Consider the following 17,425-nt stretch of genomic DNA (forward strand, 5'->3'; position numbering starts at 1 on the left):
TTACATCCAAACTAAATTCTAATAAATATTTACAGATCAATATACAGGGTGTATCAAATTTATGTGCCCGCGTTATTTAAAAAAAAATTAATTTAATTTTTATTTTGCCTTTTGATTGATAAATTGAAAACACAATAATATAAATATTATATATTTATAAAAACTCAAGCTAATTTATAGTCCATTTACTGACGGCTTTTGCTGTATATTTTAAAGAACCGTATGGATTGACATGAAATTTGGCATACACATAGCTACATGCAGAGCCTATTTTACTTCAAATTAGGCCAGAGGCACTACACAATTTTCGGGCCCCTAAATATGATTTACTAACAATAATAATAATAACTTTTTTTAAATGAATTAAGTATTTAATAGAAATATAGTTGGACCAGAAATTTAAATAAATAAAATTTATATTTAAAAAAAAATTATACATTGTTTGTGTTGCATTTAAGATGCAAATACAGTGTGTCGCATTTAAGATGAAGACAGCTCTATATTTCGGCTATCAAAATAAATACAGATTTGAAGTTTTGCACAGTCATACAGGTTGAAGGTTAACATTTTTTAAGATATCCAACTGAAATTTTAATTTTAATCGCAGCCTACTGCGAATCCACAAATAGGATAAATTTTCTATATTTTGCTTGGCGTTAGAGATATCGGAAAAAGATATTTGAAAAGGTACTTCCAAATCTTATTCTAAGCCCACATACCAAATTTCATGACAAAATTCAAACTTTTAGTTTTTTCAGTGTGTACTTATAGTCAGGACCCTAAAATTCAGCTCAGATGTCCCGAGATGCATCTCGGGCCAGTCAGTTTTAAGTTTTAGGGCCCACACTACAAATAATAAAAAATCTAAAAGTGCGAATTTTGTACTATTAGATTGAGAACTTAGTCTTTTGCTACCAGTTGTCGCTAGGGCATTCCTGCCATTTCGTTCGTTGCAATGCGTGACTGCACGTCAGGTTTGTCCTAGTTAGGACAGCATATGTGCCTCATGATGAGAGACTAATATTCATGAAATAAGAGCGTGCATCGGATCAATCAATCAGACAAATAGGTTAAACTTACAAAGAAGATCTTTATAATCTTTGATGAGAGTTTTATATACGAAAATACAGACAAAACTTAAATAATTAGAAGAATTACAAATTACGTAAATGCTCATAACAATTTTTTAACTCATAAAGCATCAAACAATGTCTGTATCATTAATTACACCTTTCTGAAACTTAGGAAAACATTTATTAACGTTCTAGCTTCCCGCCTAACTAAGTTTGAGTATTTACGATCACTCATTTACTTCAACTGCAGGTATCATTAAGCGTTAATAGCAGTTAGACCTAATTTAACTAAAATTTGCTTGTTTTCTATTCAAAATGCAATGAAAATTTGTTTATGCAAAGTGTATATGTTAGGGGCAATAACATAAATACGGCCAATAACGTTAATAACCGGCCAATATCAACAATGGCTTCTTGAATTAGTCATTGTCGACAATGACCGGATATTAACGTTATTGTCCATAGAAACTGGATATTGATGATAAGTTTAAATTCTTGATAAAATTTCCATCATTGTCCGGTCAATGTCGACAATGTCCGTTGTTAATCGGTCAATGTTGAAATTTAGACTAAAAGATAGGTTATGTTTATTATTTGCTTCATTTCTGTGTTCGTGCTGATATTACTCGTAGTAAATTTATGTAAAAAGTGATACAAAATGCCATGGTTCACTATCTTGTCAAAATAAAAATGATTTACCTTCAAAAGCTATCTTGTATAAAAAAATAATTGGACATCATACCTAATTTTATTTATTTATCAACATTGGCCATTTTCTTTTTTCCACTGTCGTTATTGACCGGTAGTGATGTTGATTATAGTTACTTTCGAGTTTTCGTTACTATGATTACTTTGATTACTTTGATTACTTTGATTACTTTTGTTATTTTTGTATTTGAGTACCGGTAATCATATCGAGAATCGCATTTCTCAGTATTTCGTATAAGTATAAGATCCGATATAACGACCTTCACCGACCAATGGATAGAAATTAAATGATAGGTAAATTGTTCTGTCATCAATTAAGTGCCAAAAATAAACCCTCGAAACTCTAGATGACGTAACTCAGCAGTAACCCTGGGCACCTAGGTGCTTCGGGGGTCGGTTCTGATTGCAAATTCGTGTTCAGTGACCCCAAATAAGCCGAAATAAGAAAATATGGCCCTTAATATACTGATTTTAGCATTTTTATGCATTTTTCGATGCGTTTTATACACTTTAAAATGTAATAATGCATTTCCACCTATTTTTTTATTGTAGACTTTTTTCCAGACGTCATCCTAATCCTAAATACAATGCAAGGGGTTTTAAGTCTCTATGTAACCTACTATATTTAAAAATAGATTTATTCCTGTGTTTTTAGTGTTAAATGCCCTGGTAGTCCTGTCGCCAGGGGGGGTACAACGGCATCCTGTATTCAGATGGACTTACCCAAGTTTTTTTTATATATTTTGACCCGTAGAATACGAATTTTTTGGGTAACAGTTGATCCGGATGTCGATAAGATTGTTATAAACCAAGAAGTTGAGGAATCACATAACAGCGATTTCTTGCAAAAGAAAACATTTTTTTGTATTTTTTGGGCCTTTCTAACCAAAAAATGTTCCTACAAATTTTTTCGTAGGATGCATAGTTTTCGAGATAAACGCGGTTGAACTTTCAAAAAATCGAAAAATTGCAATTTTTGAACCCGAATAACTTTTGATTAAAAAATAAAATAGCAATTCTGCTTACCGCATTTGCAAGTTCAAGTCAAATTATATCGGTTTTAATTATTTGTATTGCTAAAAATTTATTATTTTATTGTTAAAACAAAGCTATAAATACCTAGTGCTTGAGTGTTGTTTTCAATGATTTCTCATTTAAAATCGAATGAGTAGGTAGAGGAGGTAAAATTGCAAGCGGCGCTATTTCTACGTAGCATGCATTAAAACGCATGTATTAGGCACGGGAAACACTATGTGTTTATAGCTTTTTTTAACAATCAAAAAATAAATTTTTAGCAATGCAAATACTCAAAACAGATAAAATTTTACTTAAACTTTTAAAGGCGGTAAGCAGAATTGCTATTTTATTTTTTAATCAAAAGTTATTCGGGTTCAAAAATTGCAATTTTTCGATTTTTTGAAAGTTCAACCGCGTTTATCTCGAAAACTATGCATCCCAAGAAAAAATTTGTAGGAACATTTTTTGGTTAGAATGGCCCAAAAAATACAAAAAAATGTTTTGTTTTGCGAGAAATCGCTGTTATGTGATTCCTCAACTTCTTGGTTTATAACAATCTTATCGACATCCGGATCAACTGTTACCCAAAAAATTCGTGTTCTACAGGCCAAAATACATAAAAAAAACTTGGGTAAGTCCATCTGAATACAGGAGGCCGTTGTATCCCCCTTGGCGACAAGACTATGGCCTAGTAAAAGCAATGCAATACCTACATGTAAAATTAAAGTTAATGATCATAGTCTAGAAATATTATCAGTTCTACTTATTTTCCGGTCAATCTAAGCTATTTTTTTCTAGGCCTGATAAGAATAGTTTTTTTTATTATAGGTTATTCACTACATGCAATCAATAAATAAAAAAATTATAAGCATGTTAGTTGGTTTGTTCAAAGGGGTGTAAGTATAAATTTGGATTTGTTATCCAGTGATAACAAAGAATCCACAAGCTTCTTAAATTATTGAACTGTGCCCTGAAAGGGTAAGTAGTTCACTGCACTGCACTGCACGACACTTCACTTCACTGCTGCTTAGAACCTATGTGGTAGCTCCAGTGGTTTGTGCCTCCTCAGTCTCCGAGTCTGCTCACTATTATCCAGCAGGTTTAGCGCAAGATTATTAGAGTGGTTTTCTAATTTTACCAAATAGCGGCTGCTGTACTCACTCACTGTCTCCTTTACTGTGGCTACTTGAAGATCGTCTCTGATTTCTCTGTTAGGTATAAACCAAGGTGCATTCGTTATGGTCCGTAGTACCTTCGACTGAAAGCGTTCCAATATCTCTATGTTTGAGTTTGCAGCCGTACCCCATAGTTGTACACAAAGTGTACACAAGTGATAAGAATAGTGTGTATTTATTATTAAGATCTAATGTGTGGCATTTTTATTTTCAAAAGAACTAACATCTGTGAAATTGTGTGAATTATCTACCTCGACAAATCGTATAGACATCTGTTTCTGGGTGCATGCTTTGTTAAATAATATACCTCCCTCTGTTTCAGCTACTTTTCAGCGCCCTGTAATCCTGTAAAACTCTTCATAGCCTTCGCCCTTCATAGATCAAATTTTAGTTAACTGTACTGATACCGAACACTCTTGGAATACCGGTCCGACTCTGATATCAACTCGCTCTGATACGATTGGTACGAAGTAACGAAGTAATCAGAGTAATCAAAGTAATCAAAGTAACGATTTACCTCTCTGTATAGTAATCGTTACTTTCGGTATGCGTAAGTAACGAGTACTTTGTAACGAATAGTTACTGTTTCAACATCACTATTGACCGGTTATTGATGAAAACTCTAATTTTAGGTTATTTTTTTTACAACATTGGCCAACAGCTAATATTATTGTCGTTAATGGCCGGGCATTGTCGTTAATAACCAGGGGAAATGGACATTCACGACAATGCCCGGTCTTTAACGTCAACGGCCAATTTACATCATTGTCCGCAACATATACATACTTGGATTATTACGATCGAATTTCAGAAAGTCATAACGGCTAAAAAGACGATATTTATACTTAAAAGAGTAACTTCTTCTTCTTCTCTCAGTACCCTGTCCAATTATCGGACGTTGGCGATCATATTAGCAATAATAACTTGTTTAAGGCAGCTCTAAACAGATTAGCGGTGGTCTCTTGATAACGCTCCCGGAGATTTCGGAGACAGAATGCTCTTCTTCGGCCTGGGACCTTTCTTCCGGCGATCTTCCCTGTATTATGAGGTGTAGAAGGTTATGCCTCTCTGGATGTCTCATTACATGGCCCAAAATATTGTAACTTTCAAATTTTTATTGTTTTTGTTATTTTTGTGCTCTTATTCATTCGATTTAAAACAGTTTCCTTTCTTATTCGATCAACCCAACTGATCCGTAAGACCCGTCGATAGATCCACATCTCAAAGGCCTCCAATTTTTTCATTAGTGTCTCTGTAAGGGTCCAGCTATCCATGCCATACAGCAATATGGAGAATTAGGCTATTGATTAGGTACTATGGAAAGGAACTACAACGTTAACGGAGTTTTATTATTTCATATGGTCAATGAATCTCTATGTATGAAAAAACCGCGGAGTTCTACCATTTAAAAGGGTGCGTATTTGAGAAATGGGTGAATTAGTCCCTGGGCACAGGTTACATTAGGGTGAGTTCTATGTACTTTTGGTACCAACACGTCTGCATAAAAATTGTTCCTGGTTAAATTTCCTATCTAAATATAACTTTTTAAAGTGAAATATACTTTTTTTTACAAAAATATATTCAAAAGAAAAAGCACAAAGAAACCCAAAAGAAAGAAATTTTGTTTTTTGTCCCATAACTTTTGTCCACGGGGATATAGTTATAGATATTACTTCAGAGAAAAAAACTTACATATGTTCTCTTTAAAATGATGTTTGGCAGAGGTCATTAGGATTTACAGTTTTCGAAATATGATTTTTCAAAGTTCGCCACTCACAGTAATTTTGGGCAATTTTCCTTGTTATTTCGCAAATATTTTTCTATAACTTTTTTCTACGTAACTTTAGGCTTATGCCATGGTACATGTAAGAGGACTAGAAAATGTTCTACTGTACATATAATGTTGTACGACTTCTTTTAAATAGGTTATCTTTTTCAAGACTATACTTTTAACTAGTTTTTATATTTTTTACGATTATTTTTTAAATTTCCCATTATAACTTTTTTTTCTACATTTAGGTATATATTATATAATAAAAAAGAAAGCATATTCTGTTTACTTTAAAATGGTGTATTATAAAAAATTCTAGGATTATTTTTGAATAAGATATGCTTTTTCAAAATGTAATAATAAGTACTTGCAACGATTTTTGATTTTAGGATTATTTTTTAAATTCCTCATTATAATTTTTTTATGTGATTGTGTGTTATGATTGAATCTTATTTTTTATAGGTAATACTTTGGATCCACTTGACTCGGCCGAGCAAACTTCAAAATATGGATTAATTACAATATTTACTGTTAAAGATCCTGCACCACAAGCTTTGCTTGAAAAAAATAGCATGTAAATGTACCAAAGGATGTACAAAAAACTGCGGTTGTAGTTTTGTGGGTACTCTAAGATAACTGAGGTGTCAGAGGAAGATATTGAAGCTAATGCTAACGAAGAGATGGATTTTGATTTTGAAAATTTTTTAAATGTCAAAGTTTATATAATTTTAACTAAAGTGATGTTTTCTAAGACTAATGTTTATGTAATTTTTGTAAAAGAAATAATTTTAAATAATACAGGTAAAAAAAATCAAAGAATCACTCGGTTTCCATTACATATTTAAATATAGATTAAGCCCTCTTTATTGAGCAATATATAGTATATTCATGTACAAGAAAAAAAAGTTATAATGAGAAACTTCAAAAACAATCGTAAAAAATGTAAAACATAGTATTTTTTATATTAGGTATTATATAATATATAATATAATATTATATAATACATTATATAATAATATTATTTTATTTTTATATTATATTATAAAAAATCGTTAAAAGTATAAAAACTTGAAAAACCATAATCTTAAAAAAAGTCGCACAACGTTATACAGTAGACCATTTTAAAGGTAATTGATTTCTATTCCTATTACGTGTACCATTGCATATAATAGTATAAGAGCTGTGAGACATTTTTGAGTAGGTATTTTAGGCAACCTGAAAATTTTTCAGTTGACTTTTCCATGATATCCTCATACAAAAATGCCGGTCTGGCTGGAGGGTAGCGGTTATTTTCCCCAAAAATCCCCCCAAAGTTAAAAAAAAAGGTTAAAAATTGTTATTACAAAAAATATCATTGACGTGACTTTGAAGTAAATTTAAATATTCAAATATAAAAAAATAAACAGGCCAGGCGATTTGAGGGCGATTTTAACTCTGCAAGATACTTGCATGGGCGTCCCAGCATTATTTTCAAGGGATGCATCTGAACTTCAGAAGATTTCATCTGAATCTATACATACTATTAACGAGTATAAAATATACAACTATATATGCATAGCTATGTACATTCCTTCCGGACAGGGAGGTGCAATTGTTATTTTAACAGGGTATTTTTTAATATTAAAAATAAAAATTCTTAAAAACAGGTTTTTTTTTGGTGAAATTTTCCAACTGCCATGTGATCAAACAAATTACGCGTGCATTATAAATGAAAAGCGCTATAGGTAAGCACCAGTGTGAGAAAGAGCGTATACCGATAGCTGTTTGCGTCCTCTGTTGTAACTGAGCGAGTCCGTTCGCTCGAGAAAAATCACGTGACCTGGCGATACCCATGTTGTTGTAAGTAACTTTTTTTAATTAAAGGAAAATAATACGGACTATACAATAGATTTTGCAAATACTATAAAAAAAGACAAATTTATTATTATAAATATATAGGTAGAAAAGTATAAAACTATAAACTAAATTAATTCTGTGTCCGAATTTTGTACTTCTTCTTCAAACTCCTCATCTGAGCTTAAATATTCATTCACTTTTTCTTCGTCAGACTCCCCTCGAGACTCAGATTCCTCTTCTACCTGATCTGTAAATAGTTGTAATATGTATTTAGAGTTAAATAAAAATTAATTAGTGATTAATTAATTGAGTTGCTACGTATTCTTACTTATAATATAACCATTACTTAATACTTTTCCTTATATAACCAATCACATCAGGTTTTTTATTTCTTAGTATATGACCAAAATAGCGCATTTTTTTCCTTCATAGTGTTGAGTATTTCTTTTTCCTTTATCATCTTTCTTAATGTTTTCATGTTTGCTACATGTTGTGTCCATGATATTTTTTTACATTATTCGATAACACCACATCTCAACAATGGCAAGTCTTTCTTCAGATGCGCCCGTGATTGTGCAGGCTTCGACTGACGAGTCTGAGGAAGAAGAAGAGAATGAATATTTAAGCTCAGATGAGGAGTTTGAAGAAGAAGTACAAGATTCGGACACCGAATTTATTTAGCTTATGGTTTTATACTTTTTTACCTATATATTTATATTAATAAATTTGTCTTTTTCTATCATATTTGCAAAATCTATTGTATAGTACGTATTATTTTCTTTTAATTAAGAAAAAGTTACTTAAAAAACTGTAATATATAATAATTACTCTAACGTTTCGAGGCACAACAACATGGGTATCGCCAGGTCACGTGATTTTTCTCGAGCAAACGGACTCGCTCCGCTAGAACAGAGGACGCAAACAGCTATCGGTATACGCCCTCTCTCACAGTGCTGCTTACCTATAGCGCTTTTCATTTATATGCACGCGTAATTTGTTTGATGACAAGGCAGTTGGAAAATTTCACCAAAAAAACCTGTCTTTTTAGAATATTTATTTTTAATATTAAAAATTACCCTGTCAAAATAACAATTGCACCTCCCTCTCCGGAAGAAACATACATAGCTGTGTATGTATAGTTGTATATTTTATACTCGTTAATAGTATGTACAGATTCAGATGAAATCTTCTGAAGTTCAGATGCATCCCCTGAAAATAATCCTGGGACGCCCATGCAAGTATCTTGCAGAGTTAAAATCGCCCTCAAATCGCCTGGCTTGTTTATTTTCTTTATATTTGAATATTTAAATTTAGTTTAAAGTCACGTCACTGATATTTTTTGTAATAACAATTTTTACCCTTTTTTTTAACTTTGGGGGGATTTTTGGGGAAAATAACCGCTACCCTTCAGCCAGACCGGCATTTTTGTATTAGGCTATCATGGAAGAGTCCCCTGAAAAATTTTCAGGTTGCCTAAAATACCTACTCAAAAATGTCGCACAGCTCTTGGACCATAACTAAAGTTACGAAGAAAAAAGTTACAGAACAATATTTGCGAAATAACAAGGAAAATAGACCAAAATTGCTGTGAGTGGCGAAATTTAAAAAATCATATTTCGCAAACTATAAATCCAAATTACCTTTACTAAACAACATTTTAAAGAGAAAATATGTAAGTTTTTTTTTCTGTAAAGCAATGTTTATGCCTATATCCTCGTGGACAAAAGTTATGGGATAAAAAACAAAATTCTTTTGGGCTTCTTTGTGCTTTTTCTTTTGAATATATTTTGGTAAAAAAAGTATCATTGACTTTAAAAAGAGATATTTTGATACGAAATTTAACCAGGAACAATTTTTATGTAGATACGTTTGTACCAAAAGTGCATAGAACTCACCCTAATGTAAGCTGTGCCCAGGGACTAATTCACCCATTTCTCAAAAACGCACCCCTGTAAATGGTAGCACTCCGCGGTTTTTTTAATATATAGATGTCCATTGACCATATGAAATAATAAAGCCCCGTTAACGTTGTAGTTCCTTTTAGGTATCTTATTTTGAATACAATCAATAGCCTAAATATGTAGCAGCGTATTATGTAGTATGATTTTAAGGTTTAACGTGATATCTCTATCAATAAGAATTTTTTTTTAGTTTATAGAAGGCGGGTCTGGCTTTTTAAAAGCGTATTCTTATTTCTCTATTTATATCCCAGTTAGGGGCAAACCAGACGGGCCACTCTGCAGCGCTACTCTGTGGATCCACAGAGTGGCTGAAAACAGGCGATTTTCTAGCGCCGGCGACTACGCTGCGAAGTGGATGGTTTGGAAGGGTGCTGCGTTAAATGTAATGGGTGAGGAAAAACAGTAAGTTTAATCAAATGATTAAAAATTTGCCGGCTAATATTTTTTTTAAAAAGTGTGTTCGTCAAAATCAGTGTTTGTAATCTCCATAGTTTTAAATATTTTATAAAATTTCTACGCTTTTGAAAAAATATCAATAAACTCCATAAATAGAATTAAGAAGAACCAGACAAAACAGCTATATCACAGAAAGAACCACATAAAAAATCAACCAGTATATACATCTGCTATCCTACAGGCGTAAAATAGTTTGATACAACCTGGCAACTGAGGGAAAGTGAAAAACATGTTAGCTTGCAACTCCTTTTTAACTGATATCTTATTGTTTTGTTTTCAACAACAAACAATAAAACCTTTTTTGACCTAGGATAGGACCCCACTATTTAACATAAATAAACAAACAATATTGTAAGTACTTGTTTTGTTCAGTTCAAATGCATCCAGTGTATAATAAAATCTAAATATAAATAGAGAGAACATTGCTTATGGGATTTATTCTTTTCGGTAGAGCTACCTTCTGTAAAATTAGAAACAAATAATTCAAAGATGACGTCCCACTCTTTTGCTTTTAATGGCCTATAAATATGCCCTCGGGCTCTTGTATCACATATATCCGGTCTGTTTTGCATTTCAATCAAAAACCGTTCCAAATCGAAATTCCTTTTAGTTGCTCACCCTATAAATTCTCGTAAACATCTGCGGCATCTACAAAAGTGGTCCGTCTGAATGGCGTTTGCCACTAGTGTCGCTCGTCTGGGGTGTGATGTCCACTTCACATAAGAACCCACGGTAAATCATCGGAAGCTGCTTTGTGGATCCACAGAGTAGCGCTGCAGAGTGGCCCGTCTGGTTGGGGCTTTATCGTTAACGTTGGCGCCCAAATAGGTAGTATGTATTGTGGACTCTTTCTAACGTTATTCCATACGTCACGAAGAGTGACTTCAGTTGGTAATAATCCGATCATATACAAGAAAGTTACTGAGGCCTTGCTGCTCAGAATCAGGTGCTTTATTAGGGGGTTTCGGGATTTTTATCCAAAATCGCCCATTCATGAAAAAATTAATTTATTACAATTTTACGTGCCCTCTGTATAATGGAAAAATGTATACCCATTTCCTTTTTCTTTTTATTTAATTTCCACTTTATCGTGGAAAACTCTAAATTAAGTTGGGCGTTTGTTTACTTATACTCAGTTTCACACAGTATACTTGCCATTGTACTTAACGATACTTAAAATATCTTTGTTTTTGAAGGTTTTTGAAGTTTGAAGACACTTATTTACCTTTCAGAGCAAACACCGTCATAGCACTAAATGGTGAGAATAATCACGTTTATTGCATTTTGAACATTCAGCCAAACAAACAAACTGGCCTTGAAATCTAGCTAAAAATAGAAACCTCCCTTTTACAGGTAGCTGTTTCCGTCATGAAATTTTCTATAGGAAATTAGCCAAGAAAAAGCTTCAATTCAGTATTTTCTCCTATAGCCCAGTAGTAAATGAACGTGAAATTCGGCGATACCGTGTAATTTTCAGGGGCAACTCCGAATTGCATGAAAATTTGGATTTAGGTTCTACTTACCCTCCACTTCAAAGTTGAAATTGTGCCGTTGGTTGCTTTTACTTGGTGGGTGACAGTCACCCCTTCTCGGGGGTGAAAAAACATACCTTCAAGATAAGACCGGAAATGGATAAATTGACTGATTTTAAGCAACTTTTGTTCTATAGAGTTTTTTACGTAAGTCAATACTTTTCGAGTTATTTACCATTGAAAATGTTGATTTTTCGACAAAAAAACTACGTTTTCAGACGGTTTTTCGCAAATAACTGAAAAAGTAAATATTTTATCGAAAAAAATATCCTTAGCAAAAGTATAGTATATAAAAAACCCAAAAAAAAAATGGTGTATCAGTAAGGTCTACCTATCAATCAAGTATAAACAAAGTTGTAGCTCATGAAAAAGACGTTCTTAAGGATCCCCCAAACCAACGCGAAACTTTCGCAACCGCAACCTACGCGGAATCGCGGCGAATCGATAGGCACGGCGGATTATGAACGTGTTCAGACCACTTTGCGCGGAATCCGCAACGGTCGCGGCAGAACAGCGTTCCTTTCATGAAACGCTGCATGCACGGTTTTTTCCGCTACCGTTGTAGTTTCGCGTGTTTTAAAATGGTTGTTACAGTAAAACTCATTGAAATTGTTAAACAATATCCTATAATATATGATTTAACGGACGAAGATTATAAAAATATAAGAAAAAAGGATAAAGTCTGGAATAGTATAGGGTCAGAATTAGGAGAAAATGATAAGTTTTCATTATATATTATATTATTATTAATTTGCGTGCATAGAGATTGCGCCCACTTAAAAATTTGGTCATTTTTGATGTCTTGTATTTCCTAAACCTGTTGGCCGATTTAAAAATATAATTTGTTCACATTTGTATGGCGAATAGTCGCGTCGGCTTTCGCGTCAATATGGGGAACCCATGTTCGCTACCGCTCCGCCTGCGAATGTTCCGCTACGGAAAATTCGCGTCGCAAAACTTTCGCGTCGGTTTGGGGGATCCTTTATTCGTCTAATTCCAAATAAAATATTTCAAGGTGAAATCACCGAAAAATTAAGCACTTTTCGGGAAAAACCCATTTAAACTTTTTTAAACTGTTATAAGCGAGTTACGCTCAAAATGAAGTTGGCCCTCTTTTTTTTTGTAAAAAATCATGAAAATCTCGCCGTGTTTAGCTCCCCAAATAAAATTAATCGCTACCGCTTTACAAACAATTTACTTACCTATCTATTTTTTATATGATCTGTCAGTCTCACCGGTTTAAAGTGTTTATTTTTGAAAGGGTTATAATTGAGAAAGCTTGAATGGGTCACTAATCACGAGTGTATGCAAATTTTGAACAGCCATATCTTAATCAATTTTTGTCTTACGGAGAAATACTATGAAAGTAGCATATTTATAATAGCAAAACCTACATTTTTTTACTCTTTAAGATTTTTCTTAGCACTAATACTTTTTAAGTTATTTTGAAAAAATGAAATTTTTCAAAAATTTTTAGAATTTTTTTTTTAATATAAAACCAAATGTTTTCAAAAATAAGCACTTCAAACCAATCAAACTTACAGATAATATAAACAATACACATGCAGTTAAAATAGATGGTAAAGCCAGACGATTAATTTCATTTAGGGTGTTAAATAGGGGGAGGTTTTCACGATTTTTTTTTAAAAAAAGGGGCCAACTTTTTTTTCCAGTGTAATTCGTTTATTTTTGATGCTGTAAACTTTTGTAAAAAACAAATAATAAGGTTTTCCCGAAAAACTCTTCTTTCTTCGGTGATTTCGCATTGAATTATTCGGTTTGGAATTAGACGAATAAGAACGTATTTTTCATGAGCTACAACTTTGCTTCTACTCAATTTGTAGACTTTACTGGTACACCATTTTTTTCGTTTTTTTATAGGCTACACTTTTGCTAAAAACATTTTTTTCGATAAAATATTTACTTTTTGAGTTATTTGGGAAAAACGGTCTGAAAACGTAGTTTTTTTGTTGAAAAATCATCATTTTAAATCGCGAATAACTCGAAAAATATTGACTTACGTAAAGAAACTTTATAAAACAAAAGGTACGTAAATAAGCCAATTTATCCATTTCCGGCCTTATTTTAAACACGCGTTTTTCACCCCCCGAGAAGGGGTAAATGTCACTCCCCAAGTAAAAGCAACCAACGGCACAAATTCAACTTTGAAGTGGAGGGTAAGTAGGACGTAATTCCAAATTTTCATGCAATTCGGAGTTTCCCCTGGAAATTACACTCCAAAACGGTAATTTATTGAGCTACTAGCATCTTTACGACATTTCCGCCAAATATAAGTATTGTTGTATAATAATATAGATCTTGGACTCAACAGATAATTACCGATGATATTATGGAAAAATGATTTACAACGTATGCTGTACCAATTTAATATGTATAACCGGTATAAAATTTAACACGTTAATTTCCCCAAAAAAGACTAAATGCAGGGTTATAACAGCAAATCTAAAGAGAAAAACTCACGGAATGTGGCGCTACATTCTGAGCGAAATAGAAAAATGTAACAGAAAAAGATAAAAACTGAAGACGGGTTTCAATTCAACGTGAAATAGATTAAACGCAACGTGAAATACAGAAATTTCTCTAAAAATTTTGTGATTTACGATCCTTGAACAAATACAAATCCATTATTTATGGTTATTTATGGTAAGCGTGGAGTGGCTTGCCTTGTTCCATCGGTTGGCGGTACAATGACACACTTCAAAGACCCTTCAACTGGGCAATCGAGGGTACCATCTTATCACAAAGTAAATATTTACTAATTTTACAGTACTGTGGGGTTGAACTGTGCTCTCTGTCGTTTTCAATATTATATATACAGGGTGTCCCGAAAGGATTGGTCATAAATTATACCACATATTCTGGGGTTAAAAATAGTTCGATTGAACCTAACTTACCATAGTACAGATGTGCTCATAAAAAAAGTTACAGCCCTTTGCCGTTACAAAATGAAAATCGATTTTTTTCAATATATCGAAAACTATTAGAGATAATTTATTGAAAATGAACATGTGTCATCCTTATGACAGGAACATCTTAAAACAAAATTATAGTAAAATTAGTCCACCACATAATAATTTTATGGGGGTTTTGTTCCCTTAAACCCCCCCAAACTTTTGTGTACCCTCCAATTAATTTATTATTGTGGCACCATTAGGTGAACACAACGTTTTTAAACCTTTTTTGCCTCTTAGTATTTTTTTGATAAGCCAGTTTTTATCGAGTTGCGGCTTCTTTTTTAATATATTTACATAAAAATTTTATGAGGATTTTGTTCCTTTAAACCTCCAAATGTTTGTGTACGTTCCAATTAAGCTATTATTGTGGTACCATTAGTTAAATACAGTGTTTTTAAATCTTTTTTGCCTCTTAGTCTTTTTTTGATAAGTCACCTTTTATCGAGATGCGGCTTGTTTTTCAAAATATACCTAAAAATGTAAATTAAAAATAAATTTTCAGATTATTAACAGGTCTATAATAATCATACTTAACCATATACAAATATGTGGTGGGTTCGACAAATATTTAAAATATCTCGATAAACACTGGCTTATCGAAAAAGTACTAAGAGACAAAAAAGTTTTAAAAACATTGTGTTTAAATAATGGTGCCACAATAATAATTTAATTGGAACGTACACAGAAGTTTGGGGGGGTTGGAGGGAACAAAACCCCCATAAAATTTTTATGGGGTGCACAAATTTCACTTTAATTTTTTTTTAATATTTTGCTGCTATAACAATGCCACATGTCCATTTTCAATAAAAAATCTCTAAGAGTTTTCGATTTATGAAAAAAAATCGATTTTCATTTTGTAACTTCAAAGGGCTGTAACTTTTTTTGTGTGCACTATTGTTTATAAGTAAGTGAGGTTCAATCAGTCTATTTTTACCTCAGAATCTGTGATATAATTTATGACCAATCTTTTCAGGACACCCTGTATTATTATTTCCCTTTGCCGACGTTTAAATGTGCAACCTCTTGAAGCTCGCATCCACATGCGTTCAACCTCGTCGTGGGTTTTGACTTTTATAAGGTGTAAATTAGAGCTGGAAGGTCAGATAATAGAACAAGTCATGGAGTTTAAATATCTAGGCATCACACTATCACATATCACACTAGAAAAGCCCCTAAAACACCCCGATTAATAAATATTGACTGATTTTGAATGATTATAACATAAAACTCCAGGCGACGACTTTCACCCTGGGCATCATTTACCTCAGAGACCATCGCCGTCATGAAATTCGTGCTCAGCGACTCCCAAAACCCCCTGAGTAATGGTTATTAACTGATTTTAACATAAAACTCCAGGCGACGAGTTCCACCCTGGGAACCAGGTACCTTGGAGTCCATCACCTAGATGGAATTCGTATTCAACGACTTCCAGAACCCTCGAGTATAAAAATTGAACTAATTTCGAACTTCGTTGCTTCGCCTATAAACCTATCTTTTTATTTACTTGCCGAATGTAGATTTATAATCGATGTCAAATCCAATAAACTTGAATTTAAAAACGTGAGCTTTTATCTTTATCTGTTTATATGTACTTAAGGTGATACAGTAGCGATCAACAGGTAGCCAAAACGCGTTCCAATATTGCGGCTGCAATTTTGAATATTTTTTCGAAATATTTGGCACACGTATTCGTAATATAATAAGGAATGGCGGTACAGAGCCCAATTTGAAAAATATATTAATATGTGGAAATTACTCTGTAATTAAATACAATATTAAAAAAATGAGCCTGTACCGCCATTAAGAAGAACACAAAAATACACTTTCTTCAAATAAACTTTTTTATCCGATTTTGTGTCATTTTGGAACTACTAATGAAATAAAAAATTTTAGTAGTTCCAAAATGACACAAAATCTAGGTATCGGATAAAAAAGTTTATTTGAAGAAAGTGTATTTTTTTGTTCTTCTTAATGGCGGTACAGGCTCGTTTTTTTAATATTGTATTTAATTACAGAGTAATTTCCACATAATCATATATTTTTCAAATTGGGCTCTGTACCGCCATTCTTTATTATATTACGAATACGTGTGCCAAATATCTCGAAAAAATATTCAAAATTACAGCCGCAATCTTGGAACGCGTTTTGGCTACCTGTTGATCGCTACTGTTTCCTCTTAAACATTTTATACACTGGACATTTATAATGGGATTTAATGTCCTTACTGTCCTTTACCAAGTCTTTGGGCAGTTCGATCGAAACATCAAACGCATACGCAATAATTAGAAACTGGCATTTATTTACACTTTCTACCAATGTTCCGAGAGGGTTCTCGATAAATATTTAAAAGGATGTAGATCTGTATCGAACGAAGCGTTATCACAGATCGCATGGCCATAATAATAAACTTCGATGAAATAAGGGTGTAAGTTAGTTCAGTGTCCGTGAAATTGAGGAGATCGCATTTATAGGAGGCTTTTTTGGTGAAAGCTGGTGAGCTGATTGTAGCTATATTTAAAGGGATAACAAAGTTTTATGGTCAGACACAAATAGAGATACCTATAAAAAGGCTATAATATACTTGAATAAGGGACTTGCATAGTTAAACAAATAAAATATTCGCAGTTCGCAACAGACTGTGAAATATCCTAGCATTTATAAAATACTGAAATTAGAACCCAAATATAGCCTCAGGAAAGACGGAAAAACAATTAACCAAATAAATCATGTAGTAAGAGAGAAAACGGACATGAATTTTATATCAAAAATAAAAAGAATGAGAGGAGCAGAATGCAATTCAGACCACTACTTAGTAAGACTGATATGCGTGGGAAACTGGGGTGCGACAGGGAAGGGAAAAAGGAAAAGAACGGAAGGTAAGAGAAAATACAATTCGACCCTATTGAAAAGTGAAGAAGTAA

This window comes from Diabrotica virgifera, chromosome 4, assembly GCF_917563875.1.
Source record: "Diabrotica virgifera virgifera chromosome 4, PGI_DIABVI_V3a".
Classification (NCBI taxonomy): domain Eukaryota; kingdom Metazoa; phylum Arthropoda; class Insecta; order Coleoptera; family Chrysomelidae; genus Diabrotica; species Diabrotica virgifera.